Consider the following 15,675-nt stretch of genomic DNA (forward strand, 5'->3'; position numbering starts at 1 on the left):
ACAACCTGAAAATTGTATCTTCTTATAAGCCTTGGTTAGGTACTTTCCTAGACCTTATATTGGGTGTATTTTACCTCATATCGAAGCTCTTTGAGTTACCATCCAAATGCTTCTATTTTTGGGTCGAAGGACCTTGGAGCTATGAGTTATGTCTATTGGAGTGAGAGAATGTCCTGCACACAAAAATTTGCATAATACAATTTTCGTGAGATTTTGTCTGTAAGATTTCTCTCGGCTAGTTGATTATCTTCACAAAAGGCATATGTCAAATGTTTCCTCTTGTCGAGGAGACCAAAATATTAAAATTTGAGCTCGATCTGCCTTGTGGTTGATGAGATCTAAGCGTTACAAGACTGTCCCATTTTTGGAAATGCAATACTTTTTTTTACTATTTTTAGTAAATGATTTTGCTGTTTACACATGAATAGTAAGCGGTCCACCCTTTTTGGAAAATAGGACCTAGAAAGGTCCGTTTGAATTGAAACATGCTAGCCAAGGTTTCTTGGGCCTTTTGAACCTATCTGTATTGGTCTAAAGACCATCTGAGATCAGCTTCAGTGAGTTCTGGCTATGTGTAGCTTGTACACGCTTAGATTGCAATACTTCAAACTTGAACTTCTACTTGTCCCCTTGTCCCTTTGTCTGGTTGGGGTGAAACTTTGAGAGGGACATTGGGATGTCAAAAGTTGCTTTTCACACACCTTTTGGGGTCGAGATGACACCATTACAAGGGCTCTTCAAAATTAGGCTTATTCCGCAGTCCCTAAGCATATTTGGTACTTATGGGCCATAGTCGCAACCGCCTCCTCTTTTATACGTATGGGGAAAGAAGTGCGTCAAAAATACCTGACAATAGTGGGTTGTATCAAGACTAGTTGAGGCAATCTTTTGACACTTTACTTTATGCTATATAGTTTGTGTTTTCTTGATCCCAAATAGTCTTATTTAATTTTTTTTTATTGAAATAAAAGATTTTTATTCAGTGGCAGCTAGTGAGAACTTTTTTGTCGTTCATCGTTGTTTATTTTAAGTTTTATTCTGTATTATTTGGATATCTATAAGTATTCTAGCCGATAGAAAAGAGAAAAATTAAAAACCGCATATAGCATGCTAGTTCACTCTGTCTAACTTTATGTACATACAACATCCTCAATGGTGTTCACTTCCCAATATGACTATCATATGTATATGCCATGTGATGGTCATGATGAGAATTTGGGCCTTATCCCTTCAGACGTACCAATCACATATAATGTCACACATTCTCTTGGCTAACCACCCTAGGCATCTCTTCGACCTAATCAAGGGGTAACCTTGCTAATCCTTTAAATGGCCATAAAAACCCAACATTATCTTGACCCGATTGCAAGCCACTAGATATGTAGTAGAATGGAATTTTTTGTGGAGTTAAATGAATTACGTCATGGCCATGTGACATTTGGAGACATATCAACGAGCCCTATAGAAAGGCAAAGTTAAATTTGATTCAAATGAAAAATTGTGGTCATCAATTTATTTTCGATGCATATTATGTGCTAGATATGAAAAATAACATTTTGAATGCAGGCCAATTCTTAGAGAAAGCCTATGATATTTTTATGAAAAATCTTACCCTTTTCTCAAGGGACCAAATAAATATGTGATTGCCAAAGTGATTATGACTAGAACATAATATTTTCAATGAATATTAAAAGTGAAAATGTGAAATGCCTTGGAATCTATTTTGAGCGATGATTTATGGTTATGGCATTTTTTACTTGGGCCTCTTTACTAGCTTGAAATTGTTATAAAAGGCAAAAAAGGGGAATGACTTGTCATGGATAAAGCAACCCGATAGTGCATGTGAAATGTGCATTGTAGCAAAGTAACACAGAGAAAGCTTCAAGTGTAGAAAATCAAGGCAATCACAAAACCCTCTCTAATTTGTGCATACGGATGTGTGTGGATCACTACCCACCACATTTGGAAAAAGTCAGTATTTTCTAACCTTTATTGATGATTATAGTGGTAAAACATGGGTTTATTTTCTTAAAGAAAAATCATTTGTTTTGAAGTATTAAAGGAATTCAAATCTTTTGTTGAGAAATACCGTGGTTTTCAAATTAAAGTGATAAGATTAGATGGAGGTGGAGAATACAATTCAAACACTTTCCCAAATTTTTTAAAAGAACATGTAATTTGTCACCGAATGACAACATCCTACACACTACAACAAAATATAGAAAAAATAAAATGATTTTGAATATGGCAAGATGTACATTAAAAGAAAAATAATTGCCAAAGAAACTTCGAGCTGAGGCAGCTGCTTGTGCGGTGTATTTCTTGAATACGTGTCTCATGGAAGGTTTGTGGTATATAATACCTAAAGAGGATTGGAGTTCCTACAAGCCAAATGTAGAGCATTTAAGAATCTTTGGGTGTCTGGCTTTTGCCAAAATTTTTGAAAAAAAAGGGCAAAACTAGATGACAAAGGAGAAAAATGGATATTCATAAGCTATTGAGAAAATATAAAGAGTTACAAGTTGTATAATCCCATCACTAAAAAAGTATTATTGAGGAGAGTAATAGAAATAAAATTCAAACAAGAAAGAAAAGGGCATTATTGTTTTCATTTGAGAGGAGAATGTAATAAGATAGCAAAATGTATATTACATGTACCAAGATAGAAAAGTGTATTTGACACTATTGTATTATTATTATATATACAATGAAAGAACCACCACAAGAATTATGTGGGGCACAATTATTTTCTCAAAAAGTTCCTCTCTCTCTCTAAAATTTCTTCATGGTATCAGAACAATCATCGATTCCAATATCAACTTCCATATTAGTTATTCCTCTATTGAAGGTACATCTCTCTCTCTAGACTTCATATTCCCTTTGCAAACTTTGTCTTGAATTTTTCCCTTTTTAGCCGTCATCGATTGTATGCAAGAGTCCAGCCATCCTCAAGTTTGTACAACCAAATTTCGTCTTGTTTGCAAACTTTTACAGACAAAATTTCGTCTTTTGCAAACAATTTTTCATCTTTGTTTGTCTACAAAATTTCGTCTTTGTTTTGCAAACAAAATTTCGTCTCGTTTGCAAACCAAATTTCGTCTTTTGCTTCTCTTGCATCTAAATATTCGTATGTCTCATTACGCTCTTTACATCTTTGCTATTATTTACATTAAAAAAAAAAAAGAAAAGAAAAAAACTCTAAATCCACTCTCACACCCTCTCTTCTCAAATACCTCTTCGCTTCAATGGATGCTTCATCTTCATTAAACAAATATTCCTATCCCTCAACCTTTAATATAAAAAACTGTGTCTATTAAGTTGACACAGAACAACTATCTACAATGGGAAATTCAAATGCTCTCTCTCTCATTGAGAGTCAGGAACCTTTTGAATTCATTAATAGTGATTGTCCTATACCAAGTCAAAACATGTCCTCTCCCGATGGTAAGAGTGAAATCGAAAACCCAAATTACAAATCATGGTTAAAGTCTGACCGACTTCTTAAAGCTTGGATCACAAGGACATTATCAGAAGAGTGTCTTAGCTTTGTTGTTGGCCTCAAGACTTCTGCAGAACTTTGGAAATACCTGAAGAATGCCTGTATAGTTAATTATCAAGCGATTGAGCTCCAACTTACCCAACAACTCCAACTCTACAAGAAAGGGAATTCAACCCTATTAGGATATATATGTAAATTCAGGAGTATTTGCGATGATTTAGCTATTATTGGCAACCTGTAACAGATGAAAACAAGGTGTTTTGGCTTCTTAATAGACTTGGTTCAAAATATGAGAGTTTTGTTACCACTATGCTTAAGCCTTCGATTTTTTTTTATTCTGAAATTATATCACTTCTTCAAAGCCATGAGATTAGAAATCAATCTCATGTCTCTACAAAACACACATATCCAAATGAAAATATGGCTCTTGTTGGACAATATAGAAATTTTGGACCTAACTGTGATACTAGAAATTACAGAGGTATAGGCATACACAACTTTAGTGATCAATTGTTTTTCAATTCTCGAGTCGTGGATTTGCTCAAACATGCTAGAACAATAATGCGGGACGTAATGTGCTCATAGAAACCAAAAAAGTGGTGGTACACATATGCAACACGTGAATCAAAAGTTCCAACAAGATTCATATATACAATAATTAGCGTAGACACCTCAGGAAAATTGTGAAATTTGTGGGAAATTTGGACATACTGCATTAAAGTACTGACATTGATTCAATCATATATACCAAGAAAAAACATTCCTCAAGCCCTTGCTGCAGTGACTATAACAAATTCCAAGACTCAAAATGGTTCCCAGACATTGGTATCTCAACTCATATGACAGGGGACCAAGGCAAACTACAAAACCTTCAACCTTATAGTAGTAAAGATACAGTCATGGTTGGCAATTGTGAGCAATTGACTATTTCACATGTTGGTAATGCAAATATTAATGTTGGGTTTGGAAAATTTAATATTCCTAATGTTCTTTGGGTGCTAGAGATGAAAAAGAATTATTTTTATGTTAGTAAGTTTACAAAAGATTTTCCCTGTATTTTTTAGTTCTTATCAAATGGTTTTTGGATTAAAGACATGAGTACAGGAAGAACTCTAGCCAGCGGGAGAAGATATGACGAACTTTATGCACTTGAAGATGTCAATAAAGCTTTATTTTTTGATCAAAATAAGAGAACATCAGAAGATGTGTGGCATCAATGACTTAGACATCCTCAAAATAAAGTAATCAGTTACTTAGAATCTAAACAGTTAATTAATATTGATGCATGGAATAAATCTCATTCAGTTTATATAAGGCCTCTACATAACTTTTTTTTTAAGATTTATGGGGTCCTGTTCCTCTTTTATGTAATCAGAGTTATCATTTTTATGTGATATATGTGGATGATTACATGTTTTTCTTGGATTTATCCTTTGAAAAGAAAATCTTAATTTTTCTCTATAGTTGTGAAATTTCAACATATGGTTGAAATGAGATTTGGTAAACGAATTCAAATTTTTCAATGTGATGGAGGTGGTGAATTTGCTAAGAAATAATTTATTGCTCATCGTAATGAGAAATAAAATTGCGCAATAGATATCATGTCTAGGAACCTCGGAACAAAATGGATTAACTGAAAGGAAATATAGAAATATTGTAGAATTGGGTCTTACAATGATGTTTCATGTAAGAATTTCTAAACGGTTCTTTCCATACTACAGTCTTTGTAATAAACATAATTCCCTCGACTAATTTGCTAATGGATTCACCATATCCATTATTGTTTGGCCGCCTACTAGATTATTCTTCATTTCAGGTTTTTGGTTATCGGTGTTTTTCGTACATTTGAGACAATGCTGCAGAAAATTCTATCATCATTATCTTCCATGTTTATTTTTTTTACAAAATTCAGCATAAAGGTTACCGATGTCTGCATCCACCCACATGGCAGTATATATTTCTAGGCATGTTGTATTTGATGAAAATATATATCCTTATGCTAACTCCAATTCTTTGTTTGATGGTGCTATGGTTCAAAGGGAGTTGTCCACCAATGCAGAATGGTCAGAGTGTTATGAGCTTGACACACATATTCCTTCCTCTTCTGGTTCATCACATTCACATCACCTACCCGTATGAGACGTCCTTGATGTATCTAGTCCCTCAGGTCTTGCTTTACCCATCACCAATGATAGCTCTCTAACTTCTCTTCTAGAAGAAGATGTCACCATTGCAACACCAATCCAAGATGTCTTATCTGATAATTCCATTTTGTTATATGCTTTCTTTGATGCAGACTAGGCTGCGGGTCCAAACACTCGCCGTTCAACCACTAGTTTCTGTACCTATCGTCGTTCCAACTACATATTTTGGAGCGCTAAAAAATAATCCACTGTGGTTCGTTTAAGTGCTGAAGCGGAATACCGATCAATGGCATCCACTGCTGCAGAATTAATATGGCTTCAAGATATTGGGGTGCCTCTTCTTCAACCACCAACACTTTTTAGTGGCAAATATTAATGCTCTCTACATGACAGTTAATCCTGTTTTTCATGCCCTGACAAAGCACATTGAGTTAAAGTATCATTTTGTATGTGAAAATGTTGCTCTTGGATTATTTATCACTCAATTTGTTACCTCTCACAATCAAGTAGCTGATATCTTTACCAAGCCTTTGCCACGAGATGGTTTTTTAGATCTTTGCTTTAAACTAGGGATTCAAATGCCTCCTCAATGGAGTTTAAGGAGGAGTAATAGAAAAAAAATTCAAACAAGATAAGAAAGTATATTACTCTTTCTTTTTTAGAGGAGAATATAATAAGATATGAAAGTGTATATTGCATGTAACAAAATATGAAAGTGTATATCACCATATTGTATTACCATTATATATATACAATGAAAGAACCACCACAAGAATTGTGTAGGGCATAATTATTTTCTCAAGGAGTATCTCTCTCTAAAATTTCTTCATAGAGATGTGTTTTTTGATGAAAATGGAGCATGGGATTGGAAAAATAATAAAGAAGAGAAAACTATTGAGGTTGCAATGGAACACAATGAAGAAGTTAAGAATCAAGAAGGTTCTTTGAGTCCTATTCTTGATTCATCTCCTAGAAGCCAATCTACTTCTTTAACAAGCAACAAGCCTTCAAGAAATGTAATTGGTTACTTGTAGGCTTCATGTTAAGAATAAAGATCTCATATTGCTTTGTCTTTATGCAGAGTTTGATCCTATTTATTTTGATGAAGCATATAAAAGTAAAACGTGGGGAAAAGCCATTGATGAAGAGATTGAAGCAAATGAGAGGAATGAGAGCCACAAAGCCATAGGTGCAAAATGGATCTCCAAGGCAAAGAGAAATGCTAATGGGCATATAAGAAGGTATTAAGCAAGGTTCGTTGACAAAGCCTACAAGCAAAGACCCGGAATTAACTATGGTGTGGTATTTGCCCCCGTTGCCTTTTTTGAAACTATTAGATTAATCATTTCCCTTGCAGCAAAAACTGAATGGAAATTTTTTAAAATGGATATAAAATCAGAATTTTTAAATGGTTTCTTGAAGAAAATATATTTATTGAACAACTATTTGGTTATATAATAAAAGGACAAGAAACTAAATCATTGCAAATTAAGAAATACTTTTTATGGTTGAAGAAGCACCTAGGGTATGGAAATGTATAATTGATAAATATTTTTTTGAAAATGGTTTTTCTAGTGCCCATATAAACATTCCCTGTACATAAAATAAAATGATAATGGAGATATTTTGCTTATTTGTTTGTATGTTGATGACTTGATCTATAAGAGAAATAACCTAGGCATGTTTAGATAATTCAAAAAATCCATGATTAGGGAGTTTGAAATGATGACATTGGGCTCATGTCTTATTTCCAGGGCATCGAAGTTGAACAAATAGATAAATGGAATTTTGTGTCACGAAAGAATTATGCAAAAGAAATCCTAAAAATTTTTAATTAGAGAATTGCATTCCACTAAATACACCGATAGACTATGGTTTAAAATTGAGGAAAGAAGGTGATGGAGAAGGGTTCATCAGTCATGGTAGAAGCCTTTGATACTTAATATGCACAAGAGCGTATATTCTCTATAGAGTTGGTTTGGTTAGCTACTAAGTAGACATTCAAAATTTCTCTCCCTTGCAAGAATTAAAAAAGATTCTCCAATATCAAGGGCGCATTTGATAATGATTTAGATAGATTAAAAAAAAAAAAAAAAAAGTGATATTAAATAAAAATATTTATATATGCACATGTCTCTAGAAAAGTGTAGAAAGAGTCTATAAAATTCTTCAAAGGTCTATATGTCTATGTCCTATGTATTTGTGGTGTAAGAGTGAAGAAATTTAGTTAATTTGGTATCTTTTGAATACATAATTACAAATTCATAAGCAAAACTTTCCGCCTTCCTACTTTCAGTAGTATCGACGTGGACTCAGTCTCGACCAAGTTGTTTGGAGTTGGCTACTTTCTGAGCCAAGTACTGAAGTGCAACTCCTTTCATTTGAAAAAATAAAAATCATAGAAATTATATAAAAATGTGGATTGATATATAATAAATATATGATCTCTTTGTAGACAGTTCATATATATGTGTGTGTGGGTTTGTCTAGAGTTAACAACCCACCAAAATACAAAGGCTAAAATTAGAATGGGTTGTGATGAGTCTATATATCAAAAAGATGATTACTTTTTGTTTAAAAAATTATTCTAATAAGTAACTTAAATATTAAGCAAACGCAAATTTGAAATTTTTACAAAAGTACAATAGCATTTTGAAAGTTAGTTTCCAGGAATTTTATTTGTAGGGTGCTCTTGTCATTTAGTAAAAAATTCAATTTTACTTTTTATGGAGATGACAAAAGTACCCTTTTTCCGTAGTAATATTTACAAAAATGCCCTTACTTAATGATGAAGATATCATAAAAAGTAACTTTTTAAAAAAACTAGATTAAAAAATCAGTAAATCCATCATTCACAACTCTCTTTATCTTTAATTATTGTAATTTGAAGGGTTGTGAAGTTTATATATATATATATATAGAAAAGAAATGATCTAATGCAACGACACTTCTAAAAAGCCATGGTTGTAGTATTTGTATTACCCAAAATTTTACACACTCTCTCTTCATCTCAATAATCAATCCAAAAAATAAAAAAAGTTCAATTTGAACCCCTAGATATGGTCAAAATGAGTCCCCTCCAAACATGAATCTAGACCATTCATTTGGTGAATTTCAAGATCTGGGCCTTTCTAAACTCAAAATCATTTTTTTTTATTTTTTAACATTATTCATCTAACGATTATAAAATCGTAAAAAAAAATTCAAAATGTAAAATCCTCCTAAGGCCTAGATCTAAGTATCTCACCAAAATGAACAGCCTATGTTAATTGGGCTAAGAATATACTTTCTAGGTTGTGTTTTCAATTTTTTCTTTTTTTACAATTGTTCATTAGAATGAAAAGAATGTATATTTCAAATTTTGGATCAAACAAATGGCCATAACATGGTTTCTGAAGGTTATTGCATTATATTACTATACAACAGTTGCATGAAATCATTGCTATATATATATATATATATATATATATATATATATTTGAAAAATACTACAAAACACCTATAAACGAAAATGAACAGTGATTTTGCCTACCTTCATCACCGTCCAAAGTTCATCGCACGATCACAATTGTCCGATAGTATTTTATTTTTCGTTTTTTTTTTCTGAATGACCTGAAATTTAGAACGTGTGTTCATCAAAAATAGGAAAATCTATGAAAAATATCAAAAAAATATTTTACATAAAAACAATTGATCAAAATACCCCCAAAACGGTTTAGGGGTATTTTAGCGAATTATTTTTTTATATTTTTATTAGCTACGCCTCACTATGATGTACACACGTTCTAAATTTCAGGTCATTTTGATTTACAGAAAAATAAATTAAAAATAAAACACTACCAGGTAATCATGACCGTACGATGAACTTTGGATGGTGATGAAAGTAGGCGAAATCACTATTTATTTTCGTCTATAGGCGTTGGGAAGACTTTTCCTATATATATATATATATATATATATATATATATAGGAAATGAATGACGCTGGATCACTAGCCTACAACTACATATAGGGCCAACGGCCTGGTCTGATGGACACAATTTCATTTCGTATTTGAATTTTAATTTCTTTTATAAATCCAAATTGTATGAAATTTTAGGCATATATTCTTCTCATAAACGCGCACCTAATAAAAATATTAAAAAATAATTCACAAAACATAAATAGACCAAAATACCTTTAAAATATTTCGGGGTTTTTTGGTCAATTTCATTTTCACAAAAGCTTTTTTTGATATTTTTATTGGATTTTAATATTTTTAAAAAAACACACTATCAAAGTTTCAAGTGATTTGGATTTATATAAAAAAATTAAAATTAAAATACTAAATACAATCGTGATCATTAGATCAGTCCAAATTGAATCTAGGTCGTTGGGCCTATATATAAGTTGTAAGTTAGTGGGCCAACAACAATGTTTCCCTAAAAAAAAAAAACACACACACACTCTAGTAAGCAGCCCGTCGTTGCACGGAACCTTAAAAGTTATTATTGAAAATAAAAACAGAATCTAACAAATTATATATACATATATTTTCTTAGATATAACATAATTTAATAAATCTTTTAGATATAAAAATATAATATTATCAAGTGAAAATAGAGTAGGATAAATAATAAAAATATAATTTATACTTATATAGATATGATATTAATCCATTTTATTAATAGAATCAGACGATAGGCATAAATGACTTGGAAAACATAAAAGTTAGTAATTGAAATAAATAATATAAAACAATCTTAAAAGACAATATAAAGAAGAGGAAAAAGTTTATATAAGGATGCTACCTTATAATATAGAACTACGGATGCCTCTAAAAAATTCATTGAAAAAGATAGTTTTAATGTTGAAAAACCCTTTGATTGATCGTCTTGATATCGAGATGTATGACTATCAAAAATAAAAAGAATTTAAATCTCAGAAATAGTGCATTTTACAATATATTATCTACACCGTCCATTTTCAAGATTTTCATATGTTTGTAGATCTACGTGATTTTAACCATTTTTGAATAATAAATTTTGTGATAATCCTAAGAATATTTTACATCAAAATTATATACCATGATAAAATTTGAAGGTGCATCTTACCTCTACACTTACGGATGCATCCGTATGCCAACTACACCCGAAAGAAAATAGCAAGCTTGACGAGATAGTAATTGAAATGAATAATATAAAACAATCATAAAAGACAATATAAAGATATGCTTGACGAGCGTAGAATTTAAAATATTAGTTATGAAATTTATTTATTAAATTAAAATTTATAATTAAAATAACAATTATTTGAGGTCTAATAAAATATAATTAATATTTAAATAAAATATAATATACAAATGGACAAAATAACATTCAAAATTACAAACTTATAACTTTAGAACCTTATAAAGTACTCGAAATTTTTATAACAAAACAATTATTATTAATTAGAAGTCCTAGAAAATTAAATTTAAACTTTAGATGATTCATATTAATAATAATTAATATAAAATTATTAGAGAAAATACCAACACTTGAAAATACTAAGCTATGCCTCGTATTATCCAAAGAAAGTGGAATTAGTTCTAAGTTCAAATAGAATAAATAGGTCAAAAATAAATAACCTCAAAAAATAAATTACTTAATAAAAATATAATTACAAATTAATAGCAAAGTATTAGAGAAAATACCAATATCTGAAATTACAAAGCTAGCTTGCCTCATGGTCCATTTACAAAAACATGGATAGAAATTAAGAAAATAAAATCAACATTTATCAATAATTTGTTTAATATTTGTAAAAAGAAAAATCACTACAATAATTTTCACTAACTTGAGCACTCTGCATATTATCATAATCTCCACAAATGGAATTATAATAATACATTTTTAAATAATAGTAAATATTATAAAGTTTCAATAAATTTACATTTATGCATATTAATATTTATGATCATGTTAATTATTATGAATATTAGTTTTCATTATAGTATATTATGTTTGTTAATTTCTTATATTAATTATAAAGTATAAATTAATATAATTTTATGCATATTAATATTTATGATCATGTTAATTATTATGAATATTAGTTTTCATAATAGTATATTATGTTTATTAATTTCTTATATTAATTACAAAGTATAAACTAACATAATTTTATGCATATTAATATTTATGATCACGTTAATTATTATGAATATTAGTTTCCATAATAGTATATTATGTTTATTAATTTCTTATATTAATTATAAAGTATAAACTAATATAATTCATCATTACCAATGAAGGATGCTAATATATTTAATTTATGTAAGTGTCATATATTATTATAATTAATTACTAACATCAAATGAATATTCTGCTAAGTGATTAATTCAATAAATACTTGCCATAATTCTATACAACACTAGAATTATGAAAGTAAACACAACAATAAGAAAATAGTATTAATCATTATTCAAATTACTCAACCACAATTACTCAAGTCAAATGATATTTTTTTTTATTTATGAATCACACAATAAATTAAATTTATAAATTTAATAGATAAAATATAATTAGGTTAAGTGGAAAATGACACAAATAAATGTAGTATATTATTTTCGTTAACTTGAGCACTCTGCATATTATCATACAATCCACAAATGGAGTTATAATAAATAATTATATAATAATACATTTTCAAATAATAGTAAATATTATAAAGTTTCAATAACTTTGTATTTATGCATATTAATATCTATTATCATTTAATTATTATGAATATTAGTTTTAATAACAGTATATTATGGTTATTCATTCATTATATTAATTATAAAGCATAAATTAATCATTTATAATTCGTCATTACCAATGAAGGATGCTAATACGTAAGTGTCATTATACTATTATAATTAATTATTATTATCAAAGGAATTATTGATTAATCGATTAATTAAAATATATGTTATAATTGTATACAACACTATAGTTATGAAAATAAACACAACAATAAAACAAAATATTAGTAACCATTATTCAAATTACTCAACCACAATTACTCAAGCCAAATGATATCTTTTGTATTTATGAATCACACAATAAATTAAATTTATAAATTTAGCAAATAAAATATAGTTAGGTTAAGTGGCAAATGGAACAAATAAATATAGTATCAAACTGCAATAAATAAGAGAAACACATTTTGTTACCAAATATTTTAAAAGGGTGTTTAAAAATTTGATAGCGTCTAGAGATCTATGATTAGCTAGTATAAAAAGACAACAATTAAAAAATATTATTATCATTATTCGCATTACTCAATTAAAAGTACTAAAGCCAAATGATATTCTTTTTTATTTCTGAATCACAAAAATTTTAAAAGAATGCTGAAAATTTGATAGCGTCTACATATCTATGATTAACAGGTATATTGGCTGTAAATTACAATTTGACAAAAAAATATATCAAAATTAGAATAAGACAAAATAAGATAAAAAATAAAAAGAGAGACTTTAGAAGGAAATGGGATAGATATCGTTACAAAACTTTGAGACAACGAGAGGGTGCATGGAGTGAGAGAGAGTGAGAGAGCGTGGGGAAGGAGAGAGGCGGAAAGGGAGGAGAGAGATTTAAAGAGAGATAAAAAAAATTATTTACAAAGAGATTGAGAAGATTTAGAAGAGCTGGATGAGTGAGAGCGGAAAGAAAATGAGAGAGGAAGGAAATTAGGGTTGGTACTTAATTTAAGGAGAGAGATATTGTCGGAGAGATTTTAGGAGCTGGAACATTTGGGTTTGAAATTTTTAAAATAAGAGTCAATAGTTGAACTGTTTTTTTAGAAAGAAAAAAAATAGGGTGAGGGACATATGTCTTAAAAACAGTGCAGTTTTTTTTTATCGTTGGGATTAACACACTAGTTCATATAAAGATCTGAATCAAACGGTTTAGATTAAATATGAGCCGATCTGATGATCACATATGTCCAATAGTATTTAAATTTTATTTATTTTTTTATAAATCCAAAGCACTCCATATTATTACCTTAAAATAAAACCTTAAAGTAAAGTACCCCAAACCCAAACTTTGACATAGCTCTAAAGGAAACCAACGCACGGAGTAAACTAATGATGAACAAGGCTGAAATAGGCATGAATGCTTACAAATTCCTCAAGCTCAAGGGTTTTCCCATACCTTCAGGAAAACGATAGCCCTTGCTAAGTGCTGGACGTTCATAAGTAGCCACCTGTAAAGTTTTTCAAGTGCATATTAGATCTAGATGAAGCTCACAGTAGGAAGAAGCGTGTTTCATGGAACAACAGCAGCACCACAACAAGACCATGTGGAAAACATCAGCAGGTGGACATTAATATAGATCAGATACATTTTAATAAAAGGGACTTCATGTGGAGTAAGTGTTTCTTTGCAGTTGAACAGAATAACAATCTACTCAAACTTTTCATAAGACTAGCCCTTGAAATATACTGTGAATTAGAGCATTTACCCATGCTGAAATGGTTGGTCTATAAGATGAATTGAGCAGATCTATGTCATTCAAATATTATTTGTTCTCTGCGCATAAAGTGCACAAAATAAACAATATTCAATTGTTCCCTTAAAAACGATTTCACGAGTTTGTTACAGGAAGAGAACTCTTCGAAGCTTAAAAAGAAATCCATCAATGGAAAAAGTGGAAATTATAGTTCCATGAAAAAACAAAGAAAGGCCGCAAAGATCCTCGTGCCTGCACACTTTTCAGTGAAAATAATAGCAGTCATTGCTGTATGAACATTAACCCATCTCTCTTAGATTTACCTCTGGTTCCTGTGGCCACGAAGGGTTTCCATTGCATGAATCAAAATTTACCTCTGGTTCCTGTGATCAGAAAGAAGATTTTCCTAGAGAGAAAGAGAACGCAAAATATTTTTCTAGAGAGAGAGTTTGTACATCTGGTTCCTGTAATCAGAGAGAAGATTTTCCTCGAGAGAGAATGCAAAATTTTTTTTTTAGAGAGAGAGAGAGTTTGTACCTTTTTCTCCTCTTCTTGCTTCGTCTTCTATGTTGAGAGAGAGTGGGAGATCAGGCTGCAGAGGGCACAAAGGGAAAGAGCGAGGGTAGGGCACAAACAAGAGGGGGCAGTAGAAGAGCGAGAGATTAGGGGTTTTGATTGAGAGAGAGAGAGGCCCGCTGCCCCATGACGCTAGAGAGATAAGGAGCAGCGGTCAGCTTGCTCCGATGCCACAGGAATCCGACAGTAGCAAGATGAGTCCCCTGTAAGGAATCGAACTACATGAAATCTTCGTGTTACACGTTTCCGATCAAAGCAATAATCGATTTCAATATGTTGGTGCGTAACAATATTTGCAGCCAAACATGTAGCACTTGTATTGTCACAAAATAAAATGGGAGGAGTTCTATGAAAAAGACCCATTTCAAAGTATAAATTAGATCAGCCGTGGAAATAAGTGAGAGGAAGGAAGCCGTTTTAGCTTTAGTGATTGATACAAGAGGCCATGGATGACATTCTAGGCATGATAACTTTATTGAGACTGGTTGATCACCTAATAATACTCGATAAACTAATTCAATTATTTGTCAAATTTGAAGTAAACTAGGACATTTAGCTCAAAATTGCTACAACTAATGGAACCAGAACTTTCAATCCAGAGATGTCCCCAATCATTTAAAGGAGTGAGTCTATTGTCTCCCTGTGATGATAGCTGTTGTCCAGATACCGGTGCAACAAATCACCTAACCTCTGATGCTACTAGTTTGACTTGAAAATTTGATTACCATGGCCAAGATCAAATCATGGTTGGAAATAGAGTAGGAATGTGTTGGTAAAATTTGTCCTCACACACCTAGTTATTTCTTTAAATTCTCTCCATCGAATTTTGTTACAAAACGCCCAAGAATAGGGATAACTTTGCTAGAAGGCCAGAGTAAAGGGGGAGTATTCAATTTTGCAAGCTATATTAAATGTTGAATTATTTACCTGAGATAGTTATTATTTCTTTAATTTCTCTCCATCGAATTTTGTAACAAAGTGCCGAAGAATAGGGATAAC

The 15,675-nt window shown here is 30.9% G+C and overlaps 2 long non-coding RNA genes across 5 annotated transcripts; one reads left to right on the top strand and one right to left on the bottom strand.

The window, feature by feature from the left end:
• Positions 1-3,344: 3,344 nt before the first annotated feature.
• LOC148781697 (uncharacterized) lies at positions 3,345-15,521 on the bottom strand. Of its 4 annotated transcripts, none has more exons than XR_016056747.1 (4): positions 14,638-15,521; positions 14,424-14,483; positions 13,803-13,854; positions 3,345-3,587 (listed from the first exon to the last, which is right to left on the bottom strand). It is a non-coding gene; the product is annotated as an uncharacterized LOC148781697 (long non-coding RNA). The 4 variants fall into 4 exon arrangements; XR_016056745.1 differs by lacking the exon at positions 14,424-14,483 and adding an exon at positions 9,176-9,255 and having other exon boundaries at positions 3,345-3,652; positions 14,638-15,520; XR_016056746.1 differs by lacking the exon at positions 14,424-14,483 and having other exon boundaries at positions 14,638-15,514.
• Positions 6,787-14,150, top strand: LOC148781698 (uncharacterized). The gene is made up of 2 exons (XR_016056748.1): positions 6,787-6,940; positions 13,809-14,150. It is a non-coding gene; the product is annotated as an uncharacterized LOC148781698 (long non-coding RNA).
• Positions 15,522-15,675: the final 154 nt, after the last annotated feature.

The sequence above is a fragment of the Amborella trichopoda genome, chromosome 6 (genome assembly GCF_054954075.1).
Source record: "Amborella trichopoda isolate Santa Cruz 75 chromosome 6, AtrichopodaSantaCruz75HAP2 v2.0, whole genome shotgun sequence".
NCBI lineage: Eukaryota > Viridiplantae > Streptophyta > Magnoliopsida > Amborellales > Amborellaceae > Amborella > Amborella trichopoda.